At 50.7% G+C, this 20,863-nt stretch overlaps 1 protein-coding gene across 2 annotated transcripts in view; it reads right to left on the bottom strand.

The window, feature by feature from the left end:
• Nucleotides 1-18,803, bottom strand: part of CTXND1 (cortexin domain containing 1) — a 55,678-nt gene extending 36,875 nt beyond the window's left edge. The window contains exon 1 of one of the 2 annotated variants that reach the window (XM_038533004.1): nucleotides 18,739-18,803. The gene's annotated coding sequence lies outside the window, so the exon portion shown is untranslated. The remainder of the gene's footprint in view (nucleotides 1-18,738) is intronic. The other variant, XM_038533005.1, reaches the window with a different exon arrangement.
• Between the last annotated feature and the right edge of the window lie 2,060 nt (nucleotides 18,804-20,863).

Genomic DNA, 20,863 nt, shown 5'->3' with positions numbered 1-20,863 from the left:
GGTGGTGCCCCCACCCTCTGCCCAGGTGCTGAGGGCAGGGGAGCCCCGTGGGGAGGGCTTAGCACCCACAGTCCCCGGACCGTGGGTCTGGGTGGAGGTGGGGCTTGGCAAGAAACCCAGTCCTGTTCTCTCAGCAGACTTCCTAAGGTCCTGGGTACTCGAGGCAGAGGGTGGTCTGTGCTCCTCCCCCTCCGCCTCCCTCCCTCCCTCTTGCTCTTCCTTTTCTCATATATGATGCTCCTATCACCCTGTTTATCAAAGACAATACGGGTTTTTCCCACTTCCAGACTTTGTTCACACAGACCCCTCTGCCTGGAGAGCCCAGTGCCCTTAGGAAACCCTTCAGGTCAAGTTCAAACATCACCCCCTCTAATCTGATCTGAAGACCCCCTTCAAGTGTGTGCTGTGCCCAAACATGGAAAGGCTTCAGCTGCGGGAGCCCATGTCCTCCTCCTTCTCCCCACTCTGAGGGCAAGGACCACCCTCCCACGTGCCACTGCTTCTGTCTGTGGAGAGTGGGTGCTCAGTGGATGTGCACGGTGAGGTCAGCTCCCCCCACTCTGCCTTCTGTGCTGGGAGAGGGCATGGGGACTGGGGGCTGGACGAGCCCTTGCACCTGTCAACACAGCGGGGACCCCCTCATCCTGACCCCCGGCCAGCTGCGGGTCCTCCACACCAGTCCGCCCCCCTCCACCCGCAGCAAAAGCAAAGCCAGGGAGTCTTGATGATCAGAGCGTTCAGACGTCCCCTGTGCCCGGCCCTGGAAGCCCAGTGAGCACAGCTGGGGCAGGAGAGGCAGAAACACCAAAGGTAATTCTCCCCACCTGCAGGTGAGGAACCCAGGCAGGCAAGAGGGTGCTAAAGCCTTTGCCCTGCATGGCTTCGGGGTCCAACACTTCCACGGCCGTGTCCCTGGGGGGTGGGCAGAGCGGTGACCAGTACTGGGGTTTTGCAGGAGGCTGGGGGACGCTGGGGGAGGCCTCCTGGCACAGGCCGAGTGCTCAGCCAGCCTGCCGCACGTCACCCCGAGGAGAGGCGGCCAGTGAGCTCCGACCGCATCCGTGTCACTCAGGGAGAGGAGGCAGGGAGGGGCCCAAAGGGTGCCCCTGCCCCGCAGACGTCCTTCACTCCCTGCTTTCGGATTAGGATCTCGTGGCACCCTGGACACTGAAGCCTGAGGACTCTCCTGGCCCACAGGGGGCTCCCATGAACCTGGGGACACAGAGCGTGAGGAAGCCTCAGTGACAAGGCCTCGGGGTCCCCGGAGCCTGGGGCAGGAGGGGGAGCCTGAGACATGGTCCCCTCGGGCTCCTCTTCACCAGAATAGCCCTGAATTGTCTGTCGTCTCAACTGGGCCTCATACTCCACCGGACAATGCCAGGGCAGTGTCTCCAAAGGTCACAAAGCGGCGGTCCTCCGGTAGATTTGGGTATGTTTGGCCTACAGAATGGTTTTCAGGTTAATTCTGTTTTAATCTTTAAAAATTGGCCGCTGGCAGATGTTACATATAATTCAGCGCTTCTGCTCTGGCAGGGCTGTCACATGGGCAGCACGGTGCCTACCTTTCTGCTTGGCAGCGTGTGCTGGAGCCCTGCAGCCCATGGCCCCTCAGATGGCTCGTGGGTACCATTCCCCCCGTCCTCACCGCTCCCTGCGTCACCTGCCCTGCCTCCGAGGGATCTGATTGTGCCATCACAGTCATGTGGCACCATGTTGCATGGAGAGGTCGGGAGCCTTGAACCGGTAGGAGATTTGATCTGGGGTCACACGAGCAGGGCTCTCATCTGCCAATCCTCGGATTTCCCTCCAGCACCTCCTCCTCACTCAGGAAGGACACTGTGCAAAGTGCACCTGCCCGTTTCCCGGGACCCACCACCAGAATGGATATGGGTCGGCAGGGCCAGCAAGGCTGGGCCCTGGGGGGACTCTAGGGTGGCCTACGTGGCCTGCTTGCCGGGAACTGTTGTAAGCTGTCCCAGCTGAATGCAAAGTCAGACTCCTCCAAGAGATGGTATGAAGACGCTTTACCAGCCAGCAGGTTCCCTGTGTCCACTGTCAGCTGGGCAAGCTTTCTGAGCAGACTCAGAGGCCCTGAAGGTCAGGCATGACCTTGGGGGCGAGAGGTGAGGGCTGGGGGTGGGCAGAAGTTTGTACTGGCAGGGCTCCTAGGGAGGTGGCCAGTGGCTGCAGCAAGTGCCCTGGACCAAAGGCTAGAGCTAGTTTCTCAGCTAGGGGGGGTCCTGCCGGGTTGAGAGGCTCCAGGCTCTTTGGCATTAGCATCTTTCTTTGCCACAAAATTCCAGCTGTAAAAGTGTCTCTCTCCTTGCTCCCCTCCCTGCATGGAGATAATGCCTCCCGACAGAGCACCAGGAAGATGTAGTCCAGAGCGCAGACCTGGGCTCAGCTCACACATCACTGGGGGCTTCTGTGCCTCCTCACATAAGCGGGCAGCGACCCCCGGCCCTCAGGGTGGACGGCGTCAGTGCAGCAGTGAACGTGGGGGAAGAGTCTCCACGCAAGTGGACTGAGCGGCGGTCTGCAGGCCTGCAATGCTCTGTGCCGCCTGGAGAGCCGGAAGGAGTGGGGTCCTGGGGTAGTCCAGCACTGTGCCCCAGGCACAGCTATCCTCACCCCTCAGCCACCTCTGGGTACCTCTGTGCAGACACTCCCACTTGGTCCCCAGCCAGTGCTCGCATTGGTCATCCAGGGTGTGGGAGGTGAGAGGGGCCATCCAGCCCCCCGTTATTAACTGCCCTTCCCTGTTGAATGTCCCTGAAAGTGTCAGCTTGTTTTCTGCTGAACTTAGAGCAATCTTCTCAGACTCTGCTAACATCATCTTTCCTCTGAACCCAGTAAGCAAGATTCAAATGAACAGATGAGGCCTGAGAATTTATGTGCACAGCCCCACTCTCAGGACAGTGGGGGATACGCTGGTGCAGGATGTGTCCAAATCATAGATGTTATAATCACCCTTTTATTATTCCTGAGAAACACGACCATAGGAGGGGCAACCCACACAGGGTCGACCGTGAGAGGTTGGGCCAGCAGATGCCCGGCCCCTCAGCTAGGATGCAGGCTGGGCGCAGCCAGACCCCACCCTCCCAGGAAGATGAGCAGCATAGAGAGAGGCCGCTAGTGCAGGAAGAGTGAAGGGTCGCCCGTGATGGAGACGGAGCAGACTGTCTTCGGAGTCACTGCAGAAGGGCTCATCCTGGAGCGATACGGGCAGATAGGTCAGCAAGGACGGGGTAGCTTTGCACAGTTCTGGCCATCAGACGGACTGAATCATGCTGCCCTCTGCAGTCAGGGCAAGGGTGACACCAGGGATGGGAACTGCGTTCCTTTTTTTTTTTTTTTTTTTTTTTTTTTCATTTTTTATTTATTTATTTTTTTTTTTTTATTTTTTTTTTTATTGGTGTTCAATTTACTAACATACAGAATAACACCCAGTGCCCGTCACCCATTCACTCCCACCCCCCGCCCTCCTCCCCTTCTACCACCCCTAGTTCGTTTCCCAGAGTTAGCAGTCTTTATGTTCTGTCTCCCTTTCTGATATTTCCCACACATTTCTTCTCCCTTCCCTTATTTTCCCTTTCACTATTATTTATATTCCCCAAATGAATGAGAACATATAATGTTTGTCCTTCTCCGACTGACTTACTTCACTCAGCATAATACCCTCCAGTTCCATCCACGTTGAAGCAAATGGTGGGTATTTGTCATTTCTAATAGCTGAGTAATATTCCATTGTATACATAAACCACATCTTCTTTATCCATTCATCTTTCGTTGGACACCGAGGCTCCTTCCACAGTTTGGCTATCGTGGCCATTGCTGCTAGAAACATCGGGGTGCAGGTGTCCCAGCGTTTCATTGCATTTGTATCTTTGGGGTAAATCCCCAACAGTGCAATTGCTGGGTCGTAGGGCAGGTCTATTTTTAACTGTTTGAGGAACCTCCACACAGTTTTCCACAGTGGCTGCACCAGTTCACATTCCCACCAACAGTGTAAGAGGGTTCCCTTTTCTCCACATCCTCTCCAACATTTGTTGTTTCCTGCCTTGTTAATTTTTCCCATTCTCACTGGTGTGAGGTGGTATCTCATTGTGGTTTTGATTTGTATTTCCCTGATGGCAAGTGATGCAGAGCATTTTCTCATGTGCATGTTGGCCATGTCTATGTCTTCTTCTGTGAGATTTCTGTTCATGTCTTTTGCCCATTTCATGATTGGATTGTTTGTTTCTTTGGTGTTGAGTTTAATAAGTTCTTTATAGATCTTGGAAACTAGCCCTTTATCTGATATGTCATTTGCAAATATCTTCTCCCATTCTGTAGGTTGTCTTTGAGTTTTGTTGACTGTATCCTTTGCTGTGCAAAAGCTTCTTATCTTGATGAAGTCCCAATAGTTCATTTTTGCTTTTGTTTCTTTTGCCTTCGTGGATGTATCTTGCAAGAAGTTACTATGGCCGAGTTCAAAAAGGGTGTTGCCTGTGTTCTTCTCTAGGATTTTGATGGAATCTTGTCTCACATTTAGATCTTTCATCCATTTTGAGTTTATCTTTGTGTATGGTGAAAGAGAGTGGTCTAGTTTCATTCTTCTGCATGTGGATGTCCAATTTTCCCAGCACCATTTATTGAAGAGACTGTCTTTCTTCCAATGGATAGTCTTTCCTCCTTTATCGAATATTAGTTGCCCATAAAGTTCAGGGTCCACTTCTGGATTCTCTATTCTGTTCCACTGATCTATGCGTCTGTTTTTGTGCCAGTACCACACTGTCTTGCTGACCACAGCTTTGTAGTACAACCTGAAATCTGGCATTGTGATGCCCCCAGATATGGTTTTCTTTTTTAAAATTCCCCTGGCTATTCGGGGTCTTTTCTGATTCCACACAAATCTTAAAATAATTTGTTCTAACTCTCTGAAGAAAGTCCATGGTATTTTGATAGGGATTGCATTAAACGTGTATATTGCCCTGGGTAACATTGACATTTTCACAATATTAATTCTGCCAATCCATGAGCATGGAATATTTTTCCATCTCTTTGTGTCTTCCTCAATTTCTTTCAGAAGTGTTCTATAGTTTTGAGGGTATAGATCCTTTACATCTTTGGTGAGGTTTATTCCTAGGTATCTTATGCTTTTGGGTGCAATTGTAAATGGGATTGACTTCTTAATTTCTCTTTCTTCAGTCTCATTGTTAGTGTATAGAAATGCCACTGACTTCTGGGCATTGATTTTGTATCCTGCCACGCTACCGAATTGCTGTATGAGTTCTAGCAATCTTGGGGTGGAGACTTTTGGGTTTTCTATGTAGAGTATCATGTCATCGGCGAAGAGGGAGAGTTTGACTTCTTCTTTGCCAATTTGAATGCCTTTAATGTCTTTTCGTTGTCTGATTGCTGAGGCTAGGACTTCCAGTACTATGTTGAATAGCAGTGGTGAGAGTGGACATCCCTGTCTTGTTCCTGATCTTAGGGGAAAGGCTCCCAGTGCTTCCCCATTGAGAATGATATTTGCTGTGGGCTTTTCATAGATGGCTTTTAAGATGTCGAGGAATGTTCCCTCTATCCCTACACTCTGAAGAGTTTTGATCAGGAATGGATGCTGTATTTTGTCAAATGCTTTCTCTGCATCCAATGAGAGGATCATATGGTTCTTGGTTTTTCTCTTGCTGATATGATGAATCACATTGATTGTTTTACGGGTGTTGAACCAGCCTTGTGTCCCAGGGATAAATCCTACTTGGTCATGGTGAATAATTTTCTTAATGTATTGTTGGATCCTATTGGCCAGTATCTTGTTGAGAATTTTTGCATCCATGTTCATCAGGGATATTGGTCTGTAATTCTCCTTTTTGGCGGGGTCTTTGTCTGGCTTTGGAATTAAGGTGATGCTGGCTTCATAGAACGAATTTGGAAGTACTCCATCTCTTTCTATCTTTCCAAACAGCTTTAGGAGAATAGGTATGATTTCTTCTTTAAACGTTTGATAAAATTCTCCTGGGAAGCCATCTGGCCCTGGACTCTTGTGTCTTGGGAGGTTTTTGATGACTGCTTCAATTTCCTCCCTGGTTATTGGCCTGTTCAGGTTTTCTATTTCTTCCTGTTCCAGTTTTGGTAGTTTGTGGCTTTCCAGGAATGCGTCCATTTCTTCTAGATTGCCTAATTTATTGGCGTATAGCTGTTCATAATATGTTTTTAAAATCGTTTGTATTTCCTTGGTGTTGGTAGTGATCTCTCCTTTCTCATTCATGATTTTATTAATTTGAGTCTTCTCTCTCTTCTTTTTAATAAGGCTGGCTAATGGTTTATCTATCTTATTAATTCTTTCAAAGAACCAACTCCTGGTTCTGTTGATCTGTTCCACAGTTCTTCTGGTCTCGATTTCGTTGAGTTCTGCTCGAATCTTTATTAGCTCCCTTCTTCTCTTGGGTGTAGGATCTATTTGCTGTTTTTTCTCTAGCTCCTTTATGTGTAAGGTTAGCTTTTGTATTTGAGTTCTTTCCAGTTTTTGAATGGATGCTTGTATTGCGATGTATTTCCCCCTTAGGACTGCTTTTGCTGCATCCCAAAGATTTTGAACGGTTGTATCTTCATTCTCATTAGTTTCCATGAGTCTTTTTAATTCTTCCTTAATTTCCTGGTTGACCCTTTTATCTTTTAGCAGGATGGTCCTTAACCTCCATGTGTTTGAGGTCCTTCCAAACTTCTTGTTGTGATTTAGTTCTAATTTCAAGGCATTATGGTCCGAGAATATGCAGGGGACAATCCCAATCTTTTGGTATCGGTTCAGACCCGATTTGTGACCCAATATGTGGTCTATTCTGGAGAAAGTTCCATGTGCGCTTGAGAAGAATGTGTATTCAGTTGAGTTTGGATGTAAAGTTCTGTAGATATCTGTGAAATCCATCTGGTCCAGTGTATCATTTAAAGCTCTCGTTTCTTTGGAGATGTTTTGCTTAGAAGACCTATCAAGTATAGAAAGAGCTAGATTGAAGTCACCAAGTATAAGTGTATTATTATCTAAGTATTTCTTCACTTTGGTTAATAATTGATTTATATATTTGGCAGCTCCCACATTCGGAGCATATATATTGAGGATTGTTAAGTCCTCTTGTTGAATAGATCCTTTAAGTATGATATAGTGTCCCTCTTCATCTCTCACTACAGTCTTTGGGGTAAATTTTAGTTTATCTGATATAAGGATGGCTACCCCTGCTTTCTTTTGAGGACCATTCGAATGGTAAATGGTTCTCCAACCTTTTATTTTCAGGCTGTAGGTGTCCTTCTGTCTAAAATGAGTCTCTTGTAGACAGCAAATAGATGGGTCCTGCTTTTTTATCCAGTCTGAAACCCTGCGCCTTTTGATGGGGTCATTAAGCCCGTTCACATTCAGAGTTACTATTGAGAGATATGAGTTTAGTGTCATCATGATATCTATTCAGTCTTTGTTTTTGTGGACTGTTCCACTGAACTTCTTCTTAAAGGGGAATTTTAAGAGGCCCCCTTAAAATTTCTTGCAGAGCTGGTTTGGAGGTCACATATTCTTTTAGTTGCTGCCTGTCTTGGAAGCTCTTTATCTCTCCTTCCATTTTGAATGAGAGCCTTGCTGGATAAAGTATTCTTGGTTGCATGTTCTTTTCATTTAGGACCCTGAATATATCCTGCCAGCCCTTTCTGGCCTGCCAGGTCTCTGTGGAGAGGTCTGCTGTTACCCTAATACTCCTCCCCATAAAAGTCAGGGATTTCTTGTCTCTTGCTGCTTTAAGGATCTTCTCCTTATCTTTGGAATTTGCAAGCTTCACAATTAAATGTCGAGGTGTTGAACGGTTTTTATTGATTTTAGGGGGGGATCTCTCTATTTCCTGGATCTGAATGCCTGTTTCCCTTCCCAGATTAGGAAAGTTTTCAGCTAGAATTTGTTCAAATACATATTCTGGCCCTCTGTCCCTTTCGGCGCCCTCGGGAACCCCAATTAAACGTAGGTTTTTCTTCCTCAGGCTGTCGTTTATTTCCCTTAATCTATCTTCATGGTCTTTTAATTGTTTGTCTCTTTTTTCCTCAGTTTCCCTCTTTGCTGTCAACTTGTCTTCTAGGTCACTCACTCGTTCTTCCACCTCGTTAACCCTCGTCGTTAGGACTTCTAGTTTGGATTGCATCTCATTCAATTGGTTTTTAATTTCTGCCTGATTAGCTCTAAATTCTGCAGTCATGAAGTCTCTTGAGTCCTTTATACTTTTTTCTAGAGCCACCAGTAGCTGTATAATAGTGCTTCTGAATTGGCTTTCTGACATTGAATTGTAATCCAGATTTTGTAACTCTGTGGGAGAGAGGACTGTTTCTGATTCTTTCTTTTGAGGTGAGGTTTTCCTTCTAGTCATTTTGCTCAGTGCAGAGTGGCCAAAAGCAAGTTGTATTGGGAAAAAGAGAAAAAGAGAGGAGAGAAAGAAGGAAAGAAAAGAGAAAGAGAAAAAAAAAGGGAAGAAAAAGAAAAAAAAACGAAAAAAAAAAAAGAAGAAAAAGAGAAAGAAAAAGAAAGGAGAAAAAAAGGGGGTGGGGGAAGGAAACAAATCAAAAAGCAAAACAAAACAAAAACAAAAACAAAAACAAAAACAAACAAACAAAAAAAGAACCACCGGGGAGTATCTTCTGATTCTGTGTTCTTTAAGTCCCTTGGCTTCTCCTTGAAGTTGTCAGTCTAGCTGGTGTTCTGGGGGAGGGGCCTGTTGTGCTGATTTTCAGGTGTTAGCAGTTGGGGGAGCTGCTGTGCCCCTGCCTGGTGCAGGGCTGGTGGGGGTTGTTTACCCCGTGAGGCCGCAGGAGGAACAGCCCCAGTGGCGGGGCAGCTCTGGAAACCTGGAGTCAGCTCCGGCAGGAACTCCGTCTGCAGGGCCTGGAGGCTCCGGGGCGGGGCCGCTGATCTGCTCAGCTGGGGCAGGAGCGTCCTCGCTGTCCTGGGCCCTCCCGGCCTCTGCCTGTCCCGGGGGAGGCGGGATCCTGGGCTGTGTCCCGGCGCCCTGTGCTCCGGAGCCTGCGCTGGTGGATTCGCGCTCCCGGGCCGCGCAACCCCCTCCGCGGAGCTGCCGCCCGAGCCCCTCCGAGCTGCTCCTGGAACCGCGCAGCCCCCTCCGCACGGAGCCTCTTCCTCTGCCCGAGCCCCTCCGAGCTGCTCCCGGGGCCGCGCAGCCCCCTCCGCGGAGCCGCCGCCCGAGCCCCTCCAGCTGCTCCGGGTCCCGCCGGGTCCCGCCGTGCGCGCTGCAGCCCTTAGGGAGCTCGGCGCACTCTCCTGGGCGCGCAGTTGCTGTTACTGTCCCAGGGAGCCCGAGGGCATCCCCGCCCTCCTGGGTCCTGCTCCAACTCCCCGCGAGCCCCTTTCCACCCGGGAAGGTCGGTGCAGCTCCTGCTCCTCCGGGACGGGGCTCTCCTGTCCTGGGGACCCTCGCCCCGGCCTCAGCCCGGCTCCTCGCGGGGCCCCTCCCCCTTGGAGGCCTTTGTTCCTTTATTTCTTTTTCCCCGTCTTCCTACCTTGATAGATGCGCGAACTCTTCTCACTGTAGCATTCCAGCTGGTCTCTCTTTAAATCTCAGGCCGAATTCATAGATTTTCAGGATAATTTGAAGGTTTTCTAGGTAGTTTGGTGGAGACAGGTGATTTGGAGACCCTACTCCTCCGCCATCTTGCTCCTCCCCCGGGAACTGCGTTCCTAACAGGTGCCCTGGTCCTGCTGCTGCCGCTGGGCCGCGAGCCCTGTGTGCTGGGTCTGTCCCACAGAGAAGGGCCAGTCCGGCTCCTATTATGATCAGACCTCTACACCTGCAGCTACACAGCAGCCTCCATGAACAGGGAGAGAGGGTAAGGATGGAGAACAGGGTTTTGAATCCCAGCCCAAATCCCGTTTGCGAGCAGTGTAGCCTGGGCTAAAAGTTTATTTAACCTGTGACTCAGTTTCCCAATGGGCAGAACAGGGTGATGACGAGCACACTAACCTCCCGGAGTCCAAGTGAGGGCTAGAGGCATGATTTCACTTGAACACAGAGATGCTGACAGCGCTCCAGCCGGTCTGGAGGGTGAACTGGCTCCAAGTTCAGCTGCTCCTTGCTGTCTGACCTAAGTCCTGTGGTCTGTAGCAGAAGCAGCCTGCTCCTCTGGAGATCTGTGACCATTGGCCTTGAGACTAAAGGACCAGATGTCCCCAGAAGACAACCTCAGATGCCTGCAAGTCCATTCAGGGTCATGTCCATGCACGACTAAACACTTGTGCACCTGCTTCGCCTGCATGCAGATCCCGCTTCCCATGCTTTCCCCTTCAACACCCTCCACTCTGCCTCGACAGGAAGATGCTTTTTGAGACAGGAGTCCCCCATATTCCCAGGTGGCTGGGTTCCTGAATAAAGCAAGCTTTCCTCTCCCATCATTGCTCGTCTCTTGAATACTGATTTTCAAGCGCCAAGCAGCTGAACCTGAGTTCAGAACCAGTTCTCTGGTGACAAGATGAAGGTCCAGCATCGGCTGCTGTGATTCTATCCCTTGGTGGAGAGGACCCTCACCGAGCACCTGGGGGTCAGGTCCTGGGCATCAAGGCCCTTCTAGGTTTTGACCCCAACCAGCCTCCTGCTGCCTGTGGTATCCCTGGTCCCCCCCAAACTGAAATACACCCCGTTCCTGAGCAGGCTGCTGTGATTTATTCACAAAGCACCATCATTGCTTATGAATCTAGAGGATGACTGGGCTCAGCTGGGTGCTTCTCACTGGGGGCTTTGTCCGAGGGCACAGAGGCTCAAGGGTTGCAGAGAGGGTCCCAAGAGAGACCACCCCCAGCTGTGCCAGGCACAAAGTGTCACTTCACCCCACTGTATTCACTGAGCTGGCCCCAGACCCCAGCAGGGCTCAGGGGGAGGGGCTACGGATGCACCTGTTGTGGGGCAAGAAGGACTGGGGAGTCTGGAGGCACATTTAAAGCCACCCCGAAAAAAAATAATCAAAAAAAATAAAGCCACCCCGAGGCTCTATGCCTTCTTCCCCACCCCCTCTGCCACCTGTTCTACCTGAAATGACACCTGCCCGCCATCCAAAGCCCTCCGAATGCTCCTTCCCCCATGCTGCAGAGTCTCCTGTGTTTGTGACCACGATTCACAATTCACAGGGTTTCACCCTTACAGATCCCACTGAGGCAGACAAGCAAATAGCGACGCCAGCAAAGGTATGCGCATGGGGGGTGGGAAGCAGAAGCTGCAGGGACCTCGAAAAGGTTCCTTCTGTGCCTGGCCTGGTAGGCAGTGGTTGTTCCCTTCTGCTATATTTTTCAGTATTTCCCCAAACTTCTATAAAGCCGTCTATAACTTGAATCATCAGAAAAATATTTTGCCGGAAAAAGTACCTTTAAAAATAGATGATAAACGTTTCTTGCCCTGAATCCAAAGCCCTGGGCTACTAAGCTATCAGACTCTTTGTCCTCCAAAGAAGCAAACTGTCTCTAATTCCAAAGTCCACTCTCTATTATAAAGGGGACAAAATACCACGTGACAGATCAAAGGCAAACAGAAAGAGTCTTTCTGGTGCACGGACGGAAATTGGAGCAATCCCGGGCTTCTGTTCGTGACTCAGTGATGGTTAAAAGATGCAATGGCATTACACCTAGAAGCAGGTTTCTTTCCGTACTCGGGCTTCTCCATGGTTGTGCAGGGCTGGCCTGGACATCGAGGCTTTGGCCGCGGCAGCGCTGACGGCCGACTGAGTCGTGACTTCTGTGGCAAACAGGAAATGATGAGCTGAAGCCCATTGGGGGAGTTAATGTGCATCTCTTTGGAGCCCCACGGAGAAAAAGAGCCCACAGGGGACATCCAGGGATTCATGGTGTAAACCCTGCAAGTATGCACACTATGCTGATTTCTCCACCCAGGCCCAGTGATGCTCAACCTGCAGACTCTAAAATCCAGTGTGTCTAGGGACGCCTGGGTGGCTCAGCGGGTGAGCGTCTGCCTTTGGCTCGGGTCATGATCCCAGGGTCCTGGGATTGAGTCCCACATCAGGCTCCCCTCACAGTGCCTGCTTCTCCCTCTGCCTGTGTCTCTGCCTCTCTCTCTGTGTCTCTCAGGAATAAATAAATACAATCTTTAAAAATAAATAAAATCCTGTGTGCCTCATAATGTCTGACAGAGCTCGTTACAAATGTGCACTGCTAGCTTCATGCTGGGGAGTCCTGGGTCAGGGGTTTCAGGCTGGGTCAGGGGTTTCCTGAATCTGCACTTTATAACAAGCTTCCGGAGAATTCTTGCAACATAAGCTCTGCTCTCATCATCAGAGTCAACGTAAGCTCCGCTCTTATCATCAGAGTCAGACTCTCCAGACCTGCTGCATGACCAGCACAGTGCTCACTACTTGTACCTAGTCTCTGTGGGTTCTTCCTGCAGGTTAGAGTCCATACTCATACCTCCACCTGCCCCTGAGAAAACGGTGGCATGGAGCAGGGGAGGCATGGTTCTCCTTGGTCCTGTGGCTGTGAGTTGTGGAGTCAAGATCTGGAAGCAGGTCAGGGGAGCCTGTTAAGCGGAGGCCCTTGTGTTCCCCCAGGGGAATATCTCCACGGTTCCATAATCTGTGAATCCAACCAGCTGAGGTACTGATTACTGGGTCACTATCTCTACTGCCTTCCAGCATCTGGCTACATTCCACATGCGGGGAGACCTCTCCTTACCCCCACCACCTCTGCTTCTGAAATGCCTGCCAGAGGGGTTTCTTTTGTCTTCTGAGCAGCCAAAGGTTCTCTCCTTGGAGTCCAGGTGGGGACACCTGCTCCGAAGCAGGGCGGCCCTCGGGGTGGGTGGGGGGTGCCACGGTAAGAAAGAAATCAGTTCTTCTGGTCAGTGGTCTGGCCCTTGAGACAGTGCAAAGCCACTCTCCCCACAGTAACATAGACACCCAGTATCTAAGGAGCATTCTCAGAAATCAGAGTAATTGCTGAACACAAAGGCAATTTCAGGAGAGTCAGATGTCACTGGGCATGCATACTGATGAAGGGTAATGTCCTTGTTCCCCTGGAGATATGGCCTCTGGATGAGGCAGGATTTTCAAAACTCAGTTTGCCAAAAGTGGCAACATTTCTCTATTCTTCTGGAGATACTGAGAGTGAATGTAGCAGCGTTTTACCCAGGGTCCAGAGAAGGGGGACACTCTCTGTGGGCTGCCACTGGGACCCAGGTCACCTGCTGGGACTTGAGTCCAGATGTCTATCTGTCCGGCCCCCTGACCCCCTGGAGGGCACCTCTCTCAGGGATCGGTTTGTAAGAAGCAAGGGGAACGACTGCTTCCAAGAAGAGAGGAGGTCATATTGGAAGCTGAACAGCCACCCTTTTGATGGAGGTTTGGATGGCAAGTCCCTCCGTGCCTTCCAGGGACCCCATGCATGGGGCCTCAGGGCTGTGCCAGCCTGGACTGCACCCTGTCAGCTACAAACAGGCCAAGTTTAAGTGCTATTCCATCAGATGTTGTCAGATGTTGTTGCAGACATAATGGTGTCCCCTGCCTTCCAAATTCATACTCAAATCCTAACACCGGTATCTTGGAATGTGGCTGTATTTGGAGAATCCAGTCTCCAAAAGTATTTGATCTTTTACTTTCTTTTTAAGCAGGTTCCACACCCAGCATACAGCCTAATGCGGGGCTTGATCTCATGACCCTGAGATAAAGATCTGAGCCGAGATCAAGAGTCGGATGCTTAATGCACTGAGCCACCTGGGTGCCCCTGGAGAAAGGTCTTTTAAAGAGGTGATCAGGGTAAAATGAAGTCAGATGGATGGGCTCTAGCCTGATACAACTGGCTGGAGTCCTTAAAAGAGGAGGTGAGGACACAGACATGCACAGAGGAGGGATCATGTAAGGACAGGGGGAGCAGAGCCCAAGGTGGGCAGAGGAGCAGCGCTGCATCACGCTCACCCGGCAGCACACAACTCAGAGTCTGCGCTCCATCCTGGTGAGTGTGGGGTGCGCCGGGCTACAGGGGTAGTCTGTGTTCACACCCCTATGGCTACCGGAGGGGCAGAGGGGAAAGGTGACCATCGCCTTCCTCCTCACAGTCTCATCATCTACAGACCCAACTAAATGCCATTTCATGAGCAGACTCCAGGCAATGGTCGAGAAGGATCCCGAGGCCCCACTCTGGCTCTGTGGGAAAGAATGTCATGATTGATTAGCAAAGTCTGCTCTGGGCAAGGGAAGGAGGCATGACAGATGTGTGCCATAAATTTGCAGCCTTCTAGAACACAGGGAGCTCCACTCGAGCCAAGGAGAAGTCAGGGTAGCCAGAGGGAGCTGGGTATGATTTAAAGGACATGCAGTTCCAGGCCACTTACTGGCCACCAAGGCCCATCACTGGATGACAAACAGATGTCATCATGACCACTACCTCTGGTCAACTCACCGTGGCCACCTGAGCATGAAAACATACGTCCCTGTTTATGTCCATGAGGAGAACATTATAATTCAATTCCCACTGTCTCCATGGGCCTGGATTGCAGGAGTGCTGGCAGGACTCCCTGTCCCTCTGACCTCCTTGCATTCTCAAGGGTAGACTCAGGGCCCTCTACCATCACATCATCCCAAGGACATAGATGAAATGCCAGTTTGGGGCCCATGGGTTTATGGGTTACATGGGGCCAGGGGACAGGAGATGGATTGTTAAGAAGGAAGACAGATGACTGAAGGCTTGGCCTCCCTCCCTGGGGCATGTGTACACTGAGTGGGTGGCAGTGCGGTCCAGTGGTCAAGGTCACTGCCTCCAGAGTGGTGTTGGTGCTGGGCTTCTCCTCTCCCTCCCTGCTTCCTTTATTGGTTGGGGAGGGGCAGAGTCAGAGGGAGAGAGAGAATCCTAAGCCGGCTCCATGCCCAGCACAGAGCCTGACACAGGGCTGCATCTCAGGACTCTGAGATCACGACCTGAGGCAAAATCAAAAGTTGCAGATGCTTAACCAACTGAGCCACCCCGGGCTGCCTTGCTTTATATTAAGAAAGATAAATTATGGAGTGGAACAAAACAATTTTTAAATTTTTAATTAAATTAACAAAATTTTTAAACATAAAAATAGAATGTAGTCCTATATACCAAAAATGAAATATGTGCCTTGAGACCCTTTACTGAGGGCTTTGTTGGGGGCACACTCCTTTGGGGGTCATTGGTGGTTTTCAGTGGGGAAGTAGAAGAAGCTCTGGTCTAAGTGGGTACGTGCTGTGTCCTCCCTCCATCGGTACCCATCCTTGCCACGGGAATGGTGATGGAGAGGGCCAGGGAGCACCTGCTCTGCTTTCAGCCTGGACTCAAGCAAGAGGGAACAGCAGTCCTGGGCTGTGCCCAGGAAGGGCAGGACCACAGGGGCTTGAGGCTGAGCTGCAGGTGTACTTGGGGGTGCCTGCTCATGTAGAAGCCCCTCTGTGCCACCCAGGCCTCAGCAAAACATGCTCAGGCCATAGGTGGAGGGCTGGGGATTTGGGGATTAGGAATCCCAACCTGATCTCTTCCCATCGAGGACAGTGTCCTTTTACATTGCCCTTGAAATGAGTTCCCTGAGGAGGCTCTGCCTGGAAGGGCTTGGAAGGTCCTTAACATGGGGGCACAGCAAGGACCCCTCCAGAAACTTGCAGCCATTGAGGGACATGTTCAAGAACATGCAGAGGAGTCTCCCCTGAGCTCTGAGGTCCACGGTGACACAGGGCGGACCACGGGAGGGAAGGTTCACAAGGCTTCTTTTATAAAACACCTGCAATGTGATAGGCTCACATCCGTCGTCACCGATGAGTCCCCACAACAACCCAGCAAAGAAGGCAACCATTCCCTAAGGTGACAAATGGGAAGACCGAGTCTCAGATGGAGTCCGAAGCTTCCGTGCAGCAGCCCATTACAACAGAGACCCAGCAGAGATGGACTGCGTCTGCAGCCTCTGTACGCATTAACGGATTTAATGTCACCCTCACAGCTGGCATCACAGCTCAGCGCAGATATACTTTTGGTGTGTTGAGCGCTGACTCTAAATCAGGGATGCCTCCTCTGAGCAGCCTCCTGGGACAGGTACAGCACAGGTGAGAAGAACCCAGGCTTGGAAATCAGATGAGCCCTCCGCCCCAGGAACGCTAGCTCTCCTTCCCTGAACCGACCTCGGGGACACTGCGTTGCTTCTCTGCTCACAGGAAAACAAGGATGATAACTGTCGTCTGGGGAATTAGGCAGCAGCATCCACAAAGCGCTTCAGATGAAACTAACTTTCAGGTACTGGTTCTCCTTAGTTTTACGACTGAGAGACTGATGCTCAAAAGGCAACTGGCTTACAGTTACCCGGCCAGGGCAGAGCCAGGAGCAAATGCTGCCCTGTTGGCCGCAAGCGTCAGGATTCTTTCTCCCCCACAAACCGGAGAAGTGAGGTTCACAGGGCTGATCCTGAGTTGTCAGGGAACATCTGGATGCCCATTAGCCAGCTCTCTGATTGTAGGAAGCACGTAACGTGCTTCAGCAGTATTTTCTTCCAACACCATTATTTTCACCCTCAGTTGAAAATCCTGTCACTTCTAACGCTTTCCTGTGAACCTCAGTTATCTAAAGAATTCACCGACATGGACCCATTCCAGAGCCTTCCACGCCAAAATTCAGAGCCATTACGGTCTTCCTCCATATCAGAATTTATTAGAAGCTTTAGCCTTAGAATCTTGGAACCTTGTCAATTTTATAAACGCTGTTCTTTCTATCATGGCTGGACAGGAGGATTTAAGGACACTTTCCTTGATACCACTTCATTTTCCACTTAAATCGTGGAAACACTGTGGAACTTGAGAGATACTGTGCACAAACTACCCCAGGACGGCAGCTTCTGAGAGCTAGGGTAATCTGGTAGTGTAAATATTTGTTGGAGAAAGATTAACTAGCAAGGCAGTGTATTCAGAACGGCTGCCTCTCTCATTAGCCCAGGAAGGAAGTAAACTGGAAGGCTGAGCAGTTCTCTACATCTCAGCTTATAAGCAGTCATTGGACATCTGGACAAACTACCTGTTTTTAAAGGCTAATTCAGGTTTGTACGATTGAAAAAAAAATTCTCTATTTCGCCATAACCTCGTTTAACGTAAATTTGCATTTTAAATATCTAACGGCCAAAAGTTTGCTATAATTTTCCAAATTCATTTGAATTCAGAGACACATTACACTTGATGCATTCGTTGCTGGCATGTTGTTGTTTATCAATAATAAATATAGCCAATAATGATTGGGGAATTAATCATTCAAGACAAGAGCATTTAATGCAAAAATTACATTGAATAAATGAACAGCTTACCCTCAATTTCTCTTATGGATAATGTGAAGTTACTGGTTTCGGAGCAGTTTTCCAGAAATAACTGTTTGCTGGCAAAGCTTCCCTCCCAGTGGGTCCTCAAAGCTGGTCTTATGCTGAGCCATCCTTGAAAATGGAACCTTCACCCAACTCCAATTTGTAAGTCACATCTACAGCCTTGGGTGTTTGGTTTTATTCTGAGGTTTGCAAGGACCACACGTCAGGTTACTACAATTCCTCTCCAGGGGAGCCTCTGGTCGCAGAAGGACTCACAGGGGACTTGAACCCCCCAGCTGCTAGACACAGACCCCCTCATCCACTGGACACAGATTTGACATCAAGGAGTAAGACGGCATTGCGGTGCCAAGCCAGGTACTCCTCTGGCTGGAATCCGGGGAAGCTCCGGGAGACCCACAAAAGGATTCAGAGGCCCCTGCAAGCTGCTGCAGACCCGGCTTAGAGCAGAACCTTTTCCCAGTGAGGGCAGCCTGCAAGCCCTGCCTGGGACTCATTTCTGGGTCCAAGGCCACATTGCGACCTTACTGAGAATCTAGTGAGAAGGTGTATCACCATGGTCTCCCAACAGGCTTTCCCTTCCAGAACTTTCCCCGTGGAGACAGACACTCATAGAATTCAGTTCCATAATACAGTCCCCAAACATCTCCCAGAGGCATTCTCAACACCGAAACGGAGGGGAAAGGATGGGAAAGATTGCAGTAAGGCTTTTCGCTGGAGATCAGAACAAAACCCAACTGAGACTTGACATTTTGGAAAGGCGGCCACCAGCAGAACTTCTCCCAGAAGTTACACGATTGTGACCTTCATCCCCTCCCCTGTTACGATCAGCCACAGAAGGGGTGGATTTCAGGCACTGAACTTGTAGAGAAGGAATTTCTAACTTCGATTCAGTTTCCAGTTGCACCCCCTCCACACCCGGGGACAGAGGGCCGGGTCCCCCACCCGGTGCCGAGGGGCGGCTGGGTTGGGGTGGGTGGCCGCACCCCCTCTGGAGTCTGGAGCCCGCAGCACCCCATGCCCCGGGCTCGCCCTCCGCGCAGCCTCCCCGCGCCCCCGGGGCTCGCCCTCCCCGCAGCCTCCCCGCGCCCCCGGGGCTCGCCCTCCCCGCAGCCTCCCCGCGCCCCCGGGGCTCGCCCTCCGCGCAGCCTCCCCGCGCCCCCGGGGTCGCCCTCCCCGCAGCCTCCCCGCGCCCCCGGGGCTCGCCCTCCGCGCAGCCTCCCCGCGCCCCCGGGGCTCGCCCTCCCCGCAGCCTCCCCGCGCCCCCGGGGCTCGCCCTCCGCGCAGCCGCCCCGCAGCCTCGCCGAGCCCCCGGGGCGCAGAGGCTGGGGGGGTCCGTGCTCCCCGCGGGCAGCGCGCGTGGACCCCGCGGGGCTGCCGGGCACCCGGTGACGCGCGGAGCCGCGGCGCTCCTTACCTGGCGAGGCCGTCCCGTGCGCTCGCGGGTCCCGGGCGGCGGGGCTGGGGCGCGGGGCGCAGCGCAGGCCCGGCTCGGCGGGGAGGGCGGCTGCGGCTGAGTCAGCGCCCCGGAGGTGCGGGCGAGCCCGGCCCGGCGGCCGACAGGGGCTGAGCGCGGAGTCGCGGCCGCCCCGGCATTTTAAAGGCGAGGCAGCTGGATGCGGTTCAAGCGGAAGCGCAGGGCGAAACTTCACCGCGGCCGGCGCGGGGAGGGGGCGCTGGCGGGGACGGAGGGGGGCCCCGGAGAGGCTCGGGAAGGGAATGTGGGGAGGAGGAGGCAGGGAGGGGAGAGGGCGGCGGGCGCCGGGCGCGGGGGTGCGGGGCGGGGCGGGGCGGCGCGGCGGGTCCCCCGCGGGCGCGCAGCCTAACGGGCGCTTCTGCGGGCTCCTGGGACGCGCTGCCTCCGGAGGTTCCCCAGACAGGGTCGCGGGGCCTCTCCTGCATTATGCTTAATAGCGACACGTTTCCATCGAAGTTGGGAGCGAGACCGGGGCGGTTTGCAAAGTCCAGGCAATGCAATTAGACCAGAGAAGAAAGATGGTGTGAAAACCTTACCAGGTTTGCCTTTGTAAAGCCAAAACCAATTTTTTTTTAATTGGCTTTTTTAAAATTGGAAAACAGGGGAAACGATTGCTATTTGCAGTGTCTGTACTGGTCCAGCTGGAGAATCCAAACTGGAGATGGAAATAGTAGCCTTTTCAATGAACTGGCCCATTGTCCGACAACAGACCAGATGAGCCATATTCTTGGGCACTTATTAACCAGTTGGAAATGGAAATGAAGAATCCCATTGATAACAAAACCACAAATAGCGGGGAATATAAGCATAGAAGGGAATATGTTCTACTTTGTAAAAACAAAAACAAAAACACCTGCTCTTTACTGAGGTGTTAGGTTGGATCTGTTAGGACACAATCCTTATTCTTGGACAAGAAGCAGTGAACGTTGTAACCCTATTACATCCTCTTGGTAAATTCAATACAATCTCCATCAAATTCCATGTGGAATTTTCTTTTCGACTTGATGTAATGATTCTAGGTCTCGTGTGGAAGAATAAAGAGAGGAGTCAACAAAAGGTTGATAAAGAAGAGGAGGATGAGGGAAAGCAGCCCTGAGGGATTTTATAATGAAAGAACGTGCCTGCACGAATGAATGAATAGAACAGCCTCTGCTGAAGAAAGTGCTTCCCAGGTACGAGCGCGTGTGGTGCCTCACAATCCTACGATGCAGATATGAATCTTGCTGTCACTTTCAGATAAGGACATGCAGGCCCCATGGAATAAATATCACACCTAAAGTCACACAGGGATTTGAGGCCGGCACTCTGCCTCCAGAGCCTTTGCATCTGTGCTAACCCTCGTCACACAGCACTGCCTTTCTCACAAAGCAGCGTAATTAAAACAGCATGTCACTGGCCAGCAGATGAGTTTGGTGCAGAAGGACGAAAAGACCAAAATCAGGAGTACAGGAGAAACTGGTATTTAAGAGGCCACTTCAAGCTGATAGAATAGTTGAATGTTTCAAAAAACAAAGTTGGCATAACTAGATAGTACGTAGTAGGGGCTGAGTTTCTACCTGGTTCTCTAGAGCAAAATAAATTCCAAAATCCAACAAAAGGTGAATACAGGAAAGTGAAGTTATAAAGCAATAAGGTGGATATATAGGTGAATATTTATCCTAAAGCTTCCTGGTGAGAGGTGGGAACATTTCCAAATATATCACAAAACCATAAAGGAAAACACTAATAGATGGGATTATAAAATATACACACACCCAGTTAAATGTGAATTTCAGGTAGACAACAAATGATTTTTTAGTATAAGTATGTTCCATTCATTGTTTATCTGATAGTCAAGTTAAACCAGATGTCCAGTATTTTATCTGCTACCCCTAATATTACAGAAACATTTGAAGGCAGAAAATTCACAAAGATCTCTTATAATCATTATACAAAGATGACCACCCTGATAGAGCAAGAAATAAAAGAAATAAGCAGTCAACTCACAAAAGAAGAAAACACTAAAGTCCAAAATATAGAACAAAGCAATCATCTTGCTGCAACCAAGAAACTCAGAAAGCTCTAC

This window comes from Canis lupus, chromosome 3, assembly GCF_011100685.1.
Source record: "Canis lupus familiaris isolate Mischka breed German Shepherd chromosome 3, alternate assembly UU_Cfam_GSD_1.0, whole genome shotgun sequence".
NCBI classification, from domain to species: Eukaryota; Metazoa; Chordata; class Mammalia; order Carnivora; family Canidae; genus Canis; species Canis lupus.
This window is presented reverse-complemented; position numbering and strand designations above follow the sequence as displayed.